General features: G+C 34.4%; 1 long non-coding RNA gene across 4 annotated transcripts; it reads left to right on the top strand.

The window, feature by feature from the left end:
* Positions 1-58: 58 nt before the first annotated feature.
* On the top strand, positions 59-13,112 carry LOC117318951. Of its 4 annotated transcripts, none has more exons than XR_004530513.1 (6): positions 59-468; positions 1,511-1,665; positions 10,174-10,378; positions 11,198-11,299; positions 11,462-11,633; positions 12,170-13,112. It is a non-coding gene; the product is annotated as an uncharacterized LOC117318951 (long non-coding RNA). The 4 variants fall into 4 exon arrangements; XR_004530512.1 differs by having other exon boundaries at positions 11,462-12,322; positions 12,750-13,112; XR_004530514.1 differs by having other exon boundaries at positions 11,242-11,299; positions 11,462-13,112.
* The last annotated feature ends 1,855 nt before the right edge of the window (positions 13,113-14,967 follow it).

The raw sequence follows: 14,967 nt of genomic DNA, 5'->3' as shown, positions 1-14,967 counted from the left end.
TGTACTAGTTGGTGTAGGCACTCAAGGTAACGAATTATGTCTGAAAAAAAATGTAGCATAAATACTACAAATTACTGAGTAAGATTTCTATAGTTTGACTTAGTTATTTTCTCATATTTGGAAAGTTTTCTCATATGTGGCATAACTGTTTGCTTGTGCAGTTTAGGTGTGATTCAAGTGATGTATGTCTTCAGTGAGGGTACCAGAGGTGACGAACAGGATACCAGTTTTTATCCGAAATGATCTCAGGAAGGTTGAAAAGAAAACATGATGATGATGTGTAGAAGTAGAGTGTAAGGTTACCTTACTATTAACTCTGAATGTAAACTTTGAACATATATTTCTGACTTCATGTAACATTTTATTTACAGGCCATCCATGACAAAGATGTCTTGATGAATGACAGAAAAATCAAACAATGCCATTGACCTTGATTAAAACCAGTATTAGCTGTCACTTCTGAATAAGGTATCTTGCATATTTTAATGTATTCTTAAGAATTGATAGTATACAGTTGTTTTATAACTTATTCTCCCGAGGTATTGGGATCAGTCTGATGAACTTTCCCGAGACCGCAGACCAAGGGAAACAGTTAATTGGGTTGGTCCCATCACGGAGGAGGTGGAATTTGACTGTTGACTGATAAGGTATGACACAACTGTTTTGTTACCTGATCAATCTACAAGAATAATCCTCAAGATTTTCGAACTTCAAAGTTGACTTTCCTTTGGCCACACAGTATACTGTAGGAATTCTTACAGACCATTTCATGACATTCTTTGTGTTAGCCGACTCCCTGTTTTGATACAACAAACTCTGGTTGAAGATTTCTTCGAACCACTCTGACTTTGAGTTAGCAGACATCACTAGCCGTTGCTAGGGATACTGACTGGGAAAAAGACACAAATGTGCTGTCCGTGTTGTGGTGGGAACCATACCGTCCCCTTACAGTGAAAGATCCAGGGCGCGGGATCTTTAAAATCGCCCAAAAATTTATGTTTTGCCCCCACTTGCAGAAAATATGTGGGGGCCAATTCACGCACAAATACTAGTATTTATCAACGTAACGCGGGTACAAGATGTGTTTAATAATATTATTAAACATGTCTTTATCAATCAAATAAAATTATAGCAAGTACAATACCGTATTGGGGTCGTCTTTACAACAAACATAATAGGACTGAGACCACAATAAAGTACTTCCAGGTTCGATCAGTCCCCACGAATGAAGTCCCCTCAACAAATGTATGTATTTCATGGAAATGGATCAAATGCCTGTTTGATATCGGGGTGTTTTGTGTCTGTATACAAACGGACACGGATAAGTCGAACCATCGGATAAGTCAAATATTTTGCTTGGTCCCGTCGACTTCGACTTATCCGAGTTTTACTTTATTTCATGAAAATAAATCAATGAAATCTATGAATTTAATGTAAATTTATAGTAGAGATTTCAATCTAGGTTTTGTGGTGTAAAATATTAATATTGATCATGTATTTTGTGCTCCAGGATCCTGTGTGAAAAGTCATGATTTCACCTCTACCCCTAACCCGGATGTATGTAATCCATGTTGGTGACACATTTTGACAGCTATCTCCAGAAACTGCCCAACATGCTGTGTTGAAACTTTTATATTTTGCTTCTCAGATGTTGGTCTTGGCCAGGTGAGATGGAAAATTGGATATGAGATTTAAACAATTTATTATAAATTTTGATGCTACAATGAAACATATAGAGAAGCTAATTGTGGTCTTGGTCCATCTGTGATTATGTTCAGACAGCGCACAAGGGCCGGTAACTCTTTCATAGCTAGCAATTTAAGGTACATATCACGATATTAAGTTAACATATTGTGTATTGTAAAGTTGGTTAATAATAATAACGATATATATCGTAGTATCGATATATTGTTACAGCACTAATAGCCTGACAATATCTGTATTGAGGAAGAGAACTTGTGCCTCATCTAAGGAGGTAGGTATACTTATATAACGAGACTATCTCTATATTGAGACAGAGAAATGGTGTCTCATCTAGTGAGATGAGTATTTGTATATAACCAGACTATCTCTATATTGAGACAGAGAAATGGTGTCTCATCTAGTGAGGTGAAAACCAGACTATCTCTATATTGAGACAGAGAAATGGTGTCTCATCTAGTGAGGTGAAAACCAGACTATCTCTATATTGAGACAGAGAAATGGTGTCTCATCTAGTGAGGTGAAAACCAGACTATCTCTATATTGAGACAGAGAAATGGTGTCTCATCTAGTGAGGTGAAAACCAGACTATCTCTATATTGAGACAGAGAAATGGTGTCTCATCTAGTGAGGTGAAAACCAGACTATCTCTATATTGAGACAGAGAAATGGTGTCTCATCTAGTGAGGTGAGTATATGTATATAACTAGAGTATTGAGACAGAGAAATGGTGTCTCATCTAGTGAGATGAGTATTTGTATATAACCAGACTATCTCTATATTGAGACAGAGAAATGGTGTCTCATCTAGTGAGGTGAAAACCAGACTATCTCTATATTGAGACAGAGAAATGGTGTCTCATCTAGTGAGGTGAGTACATTGTATATGTATATAACCAGACTATCTCTATATTGAGACAGAGAAATGGTGTCTCATCTTGTGAGGTGAAAACCAGATTATCTCTATATTGAGACAGAGAAATGGTGTCTCATCTAGTGAGATGAGTATTTGTATATAACCAGACTATCTCTATATTGAGACAGAGAAATGGTGTCTCATCTAGTGAGGTGAAAACCAGACTATCTCTATATTGAGACAGAGAAATGGTGTCTTATCTAGTGAGGTGAAAACCAGACTATCTCTATATTGAGACAGAGAAATGGTGTCTCATCTAGTGAGGTGAAAACCAGACTATCTCTATATTGAGACAGAGAAATGGTGTCTCATCTAGTGAGGTGAGTACATTGTATATGTATATAACCAGACTATCTCTATATTGAGACAGAGAAATGGTGTCTCATCTAGTGAGGTGAAAACCAGACTATCTCTGTATTGAGACAGAGAAATGGTGTCTCATCTAGTGAGGTGAAAACCAGACTATCTCTGTATTGAGACAGAGAAATGGTGTCTCATCTAGTGAGGTGAGTACATTGTATATGTATATAACCAGACTATCTCTATATTGAGACAGAGAAATGGTGTCTCATCTAGTGAGGTGAAAACCAGACTATCTCTATATTGAGACAGAGAAATGGTGTCTCATCTAGTGAGGTGAAAACCAGACTATCTCTATATTGAGACAGAGAAATGGTGTCTCATCTAGTGAGGTGAAAACCAGACTATCTCTATATTGAGACAGAGAAATGGTGTCTCATCTAGTGAGGTGAAAACCAGACTATCTCTATATTGAGACAGAGAAATGGTGTCTCATCTAGTGAGGTGAAAACCAGACTATCTCTATATTGAGACAGAGAAATGGTGTCTCATCTAGTGAGGTGAGTACATTGTATATGTATATAACTAGACTATCTCTATATTGAGACAGAGAAATGGTGTCTCATCTAGTGAGGTGAAAACCAGACTATCTCTGTATTGAGACAGAGAAATGGTGTCTCATCTAGTGAGGTGAAAACCAGACTATCTCTATATTGAGACAGAGAAATGGTGTCTCATCTAGTGAGGTGAGTACATTGTATATGTATATAACCAGACTATCTCTATATTGAGACAGAGAAATGGTGTCTCATCTAGTGAGGTGAAAACCAGATTATCTCTATATTGAGACAGAGAAATGGTGTCTCATCTAGTGAGGTGAAAACCAGACTATCTCTATATTGAGACAGAGAAATGGTGTCTCATCTAGTGAGGTGAAAACCAGACTATCTCTATATTGAGACAGAGAAATGGTGTCTCATCTAGTGAGGTGAGTACATTGTATATGTATATAACCAGACTATCTCTATATTGAGACAGAGAAATGGTGTCTCATCTTGTGATGTGAAAACCAGATTATCTCTATATTGAGACAGAGAAATGGTGTCTCATCTAGTGAGGTGAGTATATGTATATAACTAGAGTATCTCTATATTGAGACAGAGAAATGGTGTCTCATCTAGTGAGATGAGTATTTGTATATAACCAGACTATCTCTATATTGAGACAGAGAAATGGTGTCTCATCTAGTGAGGTGAAAACCAGACTATCTCTATATTGAGACAGAGAAATGGTGTCTCATCTAGTGAGGTGAAAACCAGACTATCTCTATATTGAGACAGAGAAATGGTGTCTCATCTAGTGAGGTGAAAACCAGACTATCTCTATATTGAGACAGAGAAATGGTGTCTCATCTAGTGAGGTGACTATATGTATATGTATATAACCAGACTATCTCTATATTGAGACAGAGAAATGGTGTCTCATCTTGTGAGGTGAAAACCAGACTATCTCTATATTGAGACAGAGAAATGGTGTCTCATCTAGTGAGATGAGTATTTGTATATAACTAGACTATCTCTATATTGAGACAGAGAAATGGTGTCTCATCTAGTGAGGTGAAAACCAGACTATCTCTATATTGAGACAGAGAAATGGTGTCTCATCTAGTGAGGTGAGTATATGTATATAACTAGACTATCTCTATATTGAGACAGAGAAATGGTGTCTCATCTAGTGAGGTGAAAACCAGACTATCTCTGTATTGAGACAGAGAAATGGTGTCTCATCTAGTGAGGTGAAAACCAGACTATCTCTGTATTGAGACAGAGAAATGGTGTCTCATCTAGTGAGGTGAGTACATTGTATATGTATATAACCAGACTATCTCTATATTGAGACAGAGAAATGGTGTCTCATCTAGTGAGGTGAAAACCAGATTATCTCTATATTGAGACAGAGAAATGGTGTCTCATCTAGTGAGGTGAAAACCAGACTATCTCTATATTGAGACAGAGAAATGGTGTCTCATCTAGTGAGGTGAAAACCAGACTATCTCTATATTGAGACAGAGAAATGGTGTCTCATCTAGTGAGGTGAGTACATTGTATATGTATATAACCAGACTATCTCTATATTGAGACAGAGAAATGGTGTCTCATCTTGTGAGGTGAAAACCAGATTATCTCTATATTGAGACAGAGAAATGGTGTCTCATCTAGTGAGGTGAGTATATGTATATAACTAGAGTATCTCTATATTGAGACAGAGAAATGGTGTCTCATCTAGTGAGGTGAAAACCAGACTATCTCTATATTGAGACAGAGAAATGGTGTCTCATCTAGTGAGATGAGTATTTGTATATAACCAGACTATCTCTATATTGAGACAGAGAAATGGTGTCTCATCTTGTGAGGTGAAAATCAGATTATCTCTATATTGAGACAGAGAAATGGTGTCTCATCTAGTGAGGTGAGTATATGTATATAACTAGAGTATCTCTATATTGAGACAGAGAAATGGTGTCTCATCTAGTGAGATGAGTATTTGTATATAACCAGACTATCTCTATATTGAGACAGAGAAATGGTGTCTCATCTAGTGAGGTGAAAACCAGACTATCTCTATATTGAGACAGAGAAATGGTGTCTCATCTAGTGAGGTGAAAACCAGACTATCTCTATATTGAGACAGAGAAATGGTGTCTCATCTAGTGAGGTGAAAACCAGACTATCTCTATATTGAGACAGAGAAATGGTGTCTCATCTAGTGAGGTGAGTATATGTATATAACCAGACTATCTCTATATTGAGACAGAGAAATGGTGTCTCATCTAGTGAGGTGAAAACCAGACTATCTCTATATTGAGACAGAGAAATGGTGTCTCATCTAGTGAGATGAGTATTTGTATATAACTAGACTATCTCTATATTGAGACAGAGAAATGGTGTCTCATCTAGTGAGGTGAAAACCAGACTATCTCTATATTGAGACAGAGAAATGGTGTCTCATCTAGTGAGGTGAAAACCAGACTATCTCTATATTGAGACAGAGAAATGGTGTCTCATCTAGTGAGGTGAAAACCAGACTATCTCTATATTGAGACAGAGAAATGGTGTCTCATCTAGTGAGGTGAAAACCAGACTATCTCTATATTGAGACAGAGAAATGGTGTCTCATCTAGTGAGGTGAGTACATTGTATATGTATATAACCAGACTATCTCTATATTGAGACAGAGAAATGGTGTCTCATCTAGTGAGGTGAAAACCAGACTATCTCTATATTGAGACAGAGAAATGGTGTCTCATCTAGTGAGGTGAGTACATTGTATATGTATATAACCAGACTATCTCTATATTGAGACAGAGAAATGGTGTCTCATCTAGTGAGGTGAAAACCAGATTATCTCTATATTGAGACAGAGAAATGGTGTCTCATCTAGTGAGGTGAAAACCAGACTATCTCTATATTGAGACAGAGAAATGGTGTCTCATCTAGTGAGGTGAAAACCAGACTATCTCTATATTGAGACAGAGAAATGGTGTCTCATCTAGTGAGGTGAGTATATGTATATAACTAGAGTATCTCTATATTGAGACAGAGAAATGGTGTCTCATCTAGTGAGGTGAAAACCAGACTATCTCTATATTGAGACAGAGAAATGGTGTCTCATCTAGTGAGATGAGTATTTGTATATAACCAGACTATCTCTATATTGAGACAGAGAAATGGTGTCTCATCTAGTGAGGTGAAAACCAGACTATCTCTATATTGAGACAGAGAAATGGTGTCTCATCTAGTGAGGTGAAAACCAGACTATCTCTATATTGAGACAGAGAAATGGTGTCTCATCTAGTGAGGTGAAAACCAGACTATCTCTATATTGAGACAGAGAAATGGTGTCTCATCTAGTGAGGTGAGTATATGTATATAACCAGACTATCTCTATATTGAGACAGAGAAATGGTGTCTCATCTAGTGAGGTGAGTACATTGTATATGTATATAACCAGACTATCTCTATATTGAGACAGAGAAATGGTGTCTCATCTAGTGAGGTGAGTATATGTATATAACTAGAGTATCTCTATATTGAGACAGAGAAATGGTGTCTCATCTAGTGAGGTGAGTATATGTATATAACCAGACTATCTCTGTATTGAGACAGAGAAATGGTGTCTCATCTAGTGAGGTGAGTACATTGTATATGTATATAACCAGACTATCTCTATATTGAGACAGAGAAATGGTGTCTCATCTAGTGAGGTGAGTATATGTATATAACTAGACTATCTCTGTATTGAGACAGAGAAATGGTGTCTCATCTAGTGAGGTGAGTATATGTATATAACTAGACTATCTCTATATTGAGACAGAGAAATGGTGTCTCATCTAGTGAGGTGAGTATATGTATATAACTAGACTATCTCTATATTGAGACAGAGAAATGGTGTCTCATCTAGTGAGGTGAGTATATGGTAGCACACCACAGTAAGACAGCCTGGCCTTGTTAAGCAAATAACTCCTGTATTATGATATGCATAAAAAATGAAAAAATAAATGTACACTATAATTGGTATATTCAGTATGAAGTAGTACATACAGGCTTCACATTTATTAAAACAAAAATCAATAAATTGGTTCCGGATTTTAAATATCCGGATTTTCCGAACGTGTGTTTACACAGGAAATTTAGTTTTGCCTACAGCGCAAAATGGAAGCCCACAGAAAAGGTAAGATAGCGGAAAAACTTAATTTACAACATATGTCCAAACAAGATTAATTCTGTCTTTGGGATAGAGATATCTAATTTTAAATAGGTTTCAGAAAAAAAATTGTGTAGAGAATTGTGCCATTTTGGGTCAAATATCATAATATTTAGCAATTTTTGAGAATTTGTTAAGCTGTTACCATGGTATTCACAGCTCTAAAAATCACAGAAAATATCAGTTTACTTATCCTTCAGAGCTTTATTAAAATTGCAAATGTTGTACAGATTTCAAATATATATACTTTATTAGAGGTTATATGTAAGGTTAACTGGCAATGTTTACATATCTAAAACATGTGCCATATTTTTCAGAATTTGGCATTTTTACTGTACATTGCTACCTTATAAGGGCTGAAAAATGTTATTTTTTGGAAATTGTGCTTAATTATGCTTGATTAAGCTTCATTTTAATTCATTATTGCTCACAAATGCATAAAAACAATTAAGCATAATGTTAATGAGTCAGTGTAAATTGAAAAGATATTCTTTGTTTTATAACAAACCCAATATAACTTATTGGGTATCTAGAAAAACCATATAGACTGAATTCTGGTTTGTTTTACCTGATTTATTACCCCGTATCCATGGAAACTAGTACAGTAAGTGTTATTTTTTGAAATATTTGGTGAAACCATTATTTTCAGTTTATTTATACAATGGTAAGCATGTAATTTCAATTGATTGAGTGTACGGTTGACACAATATTGTCAATTATTGTCATTTCCTTCGGTAAAGCAGAAAAAATAGCATTTTCCGCATAAAATGGGATCAGCGGACACTTTCATATGATCATTGGTACATATCTGAATAACCGGGGTGGAAACAGATGATTGTGATGTCATAGGCATGACATTTTGAAATCTTGGATGTCATGTCATGATTTATCAGTTAGAATATTGCATGCGTTGCTAAGCTGAGGTTTGGAAAGGAATTTGGTTATTTATTATGACACCATTGAGTATTTATGACGTAATAGATACCATCTGATGACGTCATAGTTACTGATGACGTCATGGCAACTATGACGTCATATTACAAGGCTAAATTTGATAGTTGTATAGTATTTTTTGCTTGATTACATGCACAGAGACTCAAAGTACCACATTCAACTCAAAACACAACTTTATTCAAGAGATATACAGAATTATGGGAGTTTTCATCTTTAAAATTACCTCCCCTTATTACTGGATTGGGAGAAAAAGTTGTCAAAATACACCTCTCAGGGAAATCAGCAATACTCGGTGACTATTAAAGATACACAGTAACCGGATATGTCATTTTGTTCGTTGGAACATGTTGTAGACATTCATAGGTTTTTTTTGTAAAATTAGAATTTGAAAAAGTGATGTATAAGGTAGCACACCACAGTAAGACAGCCTGGCCATGGGCAATTTTTTTGTTAAGCAAATAACTCCTGTATTATGATATGCATAAAAAATGAAAAAATAAATGTACACTATAATTGGTATATTCAGTATGAAGTAGTACATACAGGCTTCACATTTATTAAAACAAAAATCAATAAATTGGTTCCGGATTTTAAATATCCGGATTTTCCGAACGTGTGTTTACACAGGAAATTTAGTTTTGCCTACAGCGCAAAATGGAAGCCCACAGAAAAGGTAAGATAGCGGAAAAACTTAATTTACAACATATGTCCAAACAAGATTAATTCTGTCTTTGGGATAGAGATATCTAATTTTAAATAGGTTTCAGAAAAAAAATTGTGTAGAGAATTGTGCCATTTTGGGTCAAATATCATAATATTTAGCAATTTTTGAGAATTTGTTAAGCTGTTACCATGGTATTCACAGCTCTAAAAATCACAGAAAATATCAGTTTACTTATCCTTCAGAGCTCTATTAAAATTGCAAATGTTGTACAGATTTCAAATATATATACTTTATTAGAGGTTATATGTAAGGTTAACTGGCAATGTTTACATATCTAAAACATGTGCCATATTTTTCAGAATTTGGCATTTTTACTGTACACTGCTACCTATGTATATAACTAGATTATCTCTATATTGAGACAGAGAAATGGTGTCTCATCTAGTGAGATGAGTATATGTATATAACTAGAGTATCTCTGTATTGAGACAGAGAAATGGTGTCTCATCTAGTGAGGTGAGTATATGTATATAACCAGACTATCTCTGTATTAAGGCCTCCTCACTTGTGTCTGGTGCCTATTTTGGTAATAATAAACATATTTATTTCTGTTCTTGTGTCTTTCTGTTTGAGTATGCATGTTATACAGTGTTCAACTTCTCCATAGTCAACTTAGGTTTATCAAAGGACTGAACATTTACTCCCACTGTTGAGAGTTATAGTATGATTTAAGTTTGTAATTCAGAACAGAATTTGTAGAAGTTATTCTAATTACAATCATATACAGATTTTTGCCTGCAGTTCTCTGTGGCTGACTTTGGCATCAAAATTCATGACCATAGACATGATGTATTATTTGTGATTTTTCTTGTCAGGCAGTCACACCATTGAACAACTGGCTGGTGAGAGTTAACAGCTTCAGTGTTCTCCCGGCAGATTACCGAGGAAACTTCCCAAACATCAGGTCTACCAACACTGTATTCTTGTCTCGTGATGTTAAATATCGTATGGAGAGAAGTTCTTCCTTTAAGATTTTGAATGCGTCCTGAAGCTTCGATCGAGAGGATACATGTAATAAAGGTCTGCAGAAATCATAAACCTAACAAATCAATAATAACATTTTTAATGTTCCCCAGACTTAAAAATAGCAAAATAGATATAGACATTGAAAATTGCCACCATGAGTGACATTTAATAATAAAAATAGAAAAGTTAAAACAATTACAAACAAAACATAAATCTAAAGTTAAGTTTTTTTCCACAAGCAAGTTACAATATATCTATCATTAATATCTAGTAACATTATTCAGAATTTTATCTATTTATCTTAACAAGCAAAATATCCAGTGAATTATAATGATATTAATGCAGTTGTCAGGAAATACTCACAAATATTTTGGTACCATTTACATTGACATTGTAATTAAATCACCTCAGATATTCTTAATAATTAAGAGGCCACAAAGGGGCTTAACACACTTTAAACACAACAGATTGAAAAACAAAAGAGGTAAACCATCATATTTATCAGTCTCTCATGTAAGGGACATAACTCTGCTCTTGTCCTTTATTTAATTATCTCCCTTTGATTGTTTCACACTGGTCTGTAAGTGTTGTTCAGTTTCAGACAGATTTGCTACAATTAAGCCATTTACTTTTCAAAGTAGACAAGTAGGAATACATATTCCACAATAATGTCTCCTTATTCTGAAATGTGCTAAGCTATTTGTACACATTAGTATATTTTAAAATCAAAATTGTATTTATTGACAGTAACCTTTTAAAATATCTTTTCTTGGTTTTTAGCGTGACTATCATGTTACTTTTCAGGCCGTTAAAGCCCATGGGCCTCTTGTTGACTAAATATGCTAAAGACAATACTTTGCCTTTTCTTGGTAGACTACCAAATTACAAGTCAGAAAAGGTGCTTCCTCTTCCCTCAGATACAACTGCCTTGGACAAAGTATGACACCCTGGCCTGTTGACATGAAGTTTTGACGAGTAAGTCTTTGGCTGTTGACATGAAGTTTCGATGAGTAAGTCTTTGTACATTTCAAAGAGTATGGCATGATTTATGTCCATACATTACAGTCAGGAAACCATGTACAGACTTGTGCAACTTGTAGCAAAACTTTTCACATAAATTTTCTGTGACTGGTACAGCAAATGATGATGGGAAGAAATAAGTATTGGAGGAATATAGCAGCCATGTCAACCAGGTCAACCAGGTCAATCAGGTCAACCATGTCAAACAACAGAGAGATGTATACAGACAACAATCTTCAGAAAGTAAAGAAAAGTTCAGGTTACTGCCAGAAAGAAAAGAAAATATCAGGTAATTTAACAATGACTTAAGTAAAAATTTTCGAATTGCAAATAAATACCTTAAAAGATGTTATATCCCGGGGGCCTTTCTATTTTGTGTGTATTTTTGCTAGTTATTTGAGAGTTCAAGTGCTGTAAATTAACCAATTCAATACAAACACATAAAAGATTATCCATGTTTGAATTTATCTTCACACCCTAAACATATTGTTGAAAAATATGGAACAGAATGTTCATGTACATTATGTATTAACTATCTTTTTTAACATTATGAAAGAACATGCCATCGTGTATCGCTTAATTATCCCTTCACGACGAAAGTCGGGGAGGGGATATAGCTTTCCGTTCGTACGTAGGTACGTAAGTACGTACGTATGTATGTTCACTTTTTGTCAGCTGACCAAACTTCATATATGGGTCCAGCATGGGAATACCTCGAACGAGCTTGTGTTTCTGGGTGCCAAGGTCAAGGTCAAGGCCACTGAGATTTTTACTAATAAATATGTTGGTTACTAACATGTTATATCTAATATTTCCTTTGTTCAGTTGACAGTTTTCAACCTACAGCAGACTGTTTCACATTTTGGAAGTTCCTAGATGGTTATTATAACCAGAATTGTTACATATTACAGACTCAGTCCACTGTAAATTATTTTGTATGATAGTTGGACTTCAGTTGAATCTGTAAAAACCAATAAGGTATGGCTTTGTAGTAATTACAATGAAATGAAATTCACCAAATGAACAATAAATCCAGTTCCAATTGAATTGAAATATGTAATTTATGAACTTAGAAAATCATAATTGAACATTATTTAAAAAATCTTAACACCAACAATGTCAATTTAACTATTTTAATTTTAATTTTAAAATAAAAAGAATTTGATACAAACATATAATTATTTAATTACCAGATATACAAAGGTTTTAATACAAACATATAATTATTTAATTACCAGATATACAAAGGTTTTAATACAAACATATAATTATTTAATTACCAGATATACAAAACCTTTTTAAACAAAAATGATATTCATATTATTTTGTGAAGTTGCATCATTTTAATGCAATTTAACTAAGTCTTTCATAATGTTTATTTCTCAATTTTGGTTGTGATTTCCAGGCAGACTGGTGAGGGACTTACTCCTCAAGACCTTCTGGTATCCCTTGGATGGAATGATGTCCTCAGAAATTGCTTCTCAAAGATTGCACATCTGGTTGAACTGTTGAATATTGTACCAACATCAACAGCTTCGGTGGAAAGGGGGTTCAGCCTGATGAAAGGGCTATGTACACCCCTTAGGAGTTGCTTGGGGCAGGGCCATTTAACCAATTTGATGCTGATTTGTCTGGAAGGTCCTGCAGAGCTGTCCGATGAGGCCCTATAGACTCCCTTGTTCTTACATTTAGGAATAAAAAGTCAAGGCATCTGCCTTTATAGACAATATAGAGAACATTGTCAAAATTAAACAAAATATGCAAAGGATTGTTGTTTTTATGCATCTTTTATCAAAATAATACACCGTTGTACGCCGATGATTTTTGCCCAATTGCACCTAGGGGCCTTTTCCCAATTTGCTTAGAAAAATCCCTGATCTTTGTCTTTTACCTTCCTTTTAAAAATTAACAAAAAAAAGAAATACACTCTTTCAACCCTTTCCGTACTTCAGGGTCTTTCTGGATTCCCTACTAACAGATGTTGTTAGATGTGCCCCAAGAAGTTTTAACTAAATGGCAAAACTACATTGTCTTTTTGGTGTGATGTATTAACACAGATTAGTATAATCATCTTGTGTTATTGTCAAATAATTTATAAGATTGTATTTAAATCTTTGAACACCATTCAGAGATGCTGACATAACTAATTATCCAAAGCAAATTAAGGTGGAGCAAGCCTCCATATTGTTTATACTGGTAATTAACTAAGATTTTGGTTTGGTTTGATTTAGTATTGTTTAAAATGTCTTATCATTAACTTAATATTTATGAGAAATATAAGATATATATTTTGCATTTTATATGTTTTTATCATCTTTTATTTTTTCTTAGCATTCCTACATGTATGTCAAAGCATTAACTGATTTGATATAAATTCCATTGGAATCTCCAGAAATAACTCCGTCATCGAAAAAGTGTTTAATTAACCCAGATCGAGTTGGCTAGTGTTAATCATGATCCATGAAGTACATACATGTCGGATGTACATGGTGGAGAGACAACCAATCATACAAGTATGTAATATGTCATCATAATATTGAACTACCAATCATATCAGTATGTAATATGTCATCATAATATTGAACTACCAATCATATCAGTATGTAATATGTCATCATAATATTGAACTACCAATCATACAAGTATGTAATATGTCATGATAATATTGAACTACCAATCATATCAGTATGTAATATGTCATCATAATATTGAACTACCAATCATATCAGTATGTAATATGTCATCATAATATTGAACTACCAATCATATCAGTATGTAATATGTCATATTATTGAACTACCAATCATATCAGTATGTAATATGTCATCATAATATTGAACTACCAATCATATCAGTGTGTAATATGTCATCATAATATTGAACTACCAATCATATCAGTGTGTAATATGTCATCATAATATTGAACTACCAATCATATCAGTGTGTAATATGTCATCATAATATTGAACTACCAATCATATCAGTGTGTAATATGTCATCATAATATTGAACTACCAATCATATCAGTGTGTAATATGTCATCATAATATTGAACTACCAATCATATCAGTGTGTAATATGTCATCATAATATTGAACTACCAATCATATCAGTGTGTAATATGTCATCATAATATTGAACTACCAATCATATCAGTGTGTAATATGTCATCATAATATTGAACTACCAATCATATCAGTATGTAATATGTCATCATAATATTGAACTACCAATCATATCAGTGTGTAATATGTCATCATAATATTGAACTACCAATCATATACTGTGTATTAGTACTTTAAACAATGTCTGTGTGAAACACTACAATTATAGGTCAGTGCCTATGTGATATTTTGTATACATTTGTACATTGGAATTTAATATACACTAATTCACTATGTCTTATTGACTTCTATATAGGGAATATAGTCATTATTGATAATTATACCCCCGCAACGAAGTTAGGGGGGGTATACTGGAATCAGGTTTTCTGTCCGTCCGTCTGTCCGTCTGTCCATCTGTAGACGCATTTTGTCCGGACAACTCCTTCTAAACCGAGGGGCCAATTTCAATGAAACTTCACACAAATATAGAGGACTATGTGTAGATGTGCATGGCACTTT

The sequence above is a fragment of the Pecten maximus genome, unplaced genomic scaffold, assembly GCF_902652985.1.
Source record: "Pecten maximus unplaced genomic scaffold, xPecMax1.1, whole genome shotgun sequence".
Lineage (NCBI taxonomy): Eukaryota > Metazoa > Mollusca > Bivalvia > Pectinida > Pectinidae > Pecten > Pecten maximus.
This window is presented reverse-complemented; position numbering and strand designations above follow the sequence as displayed.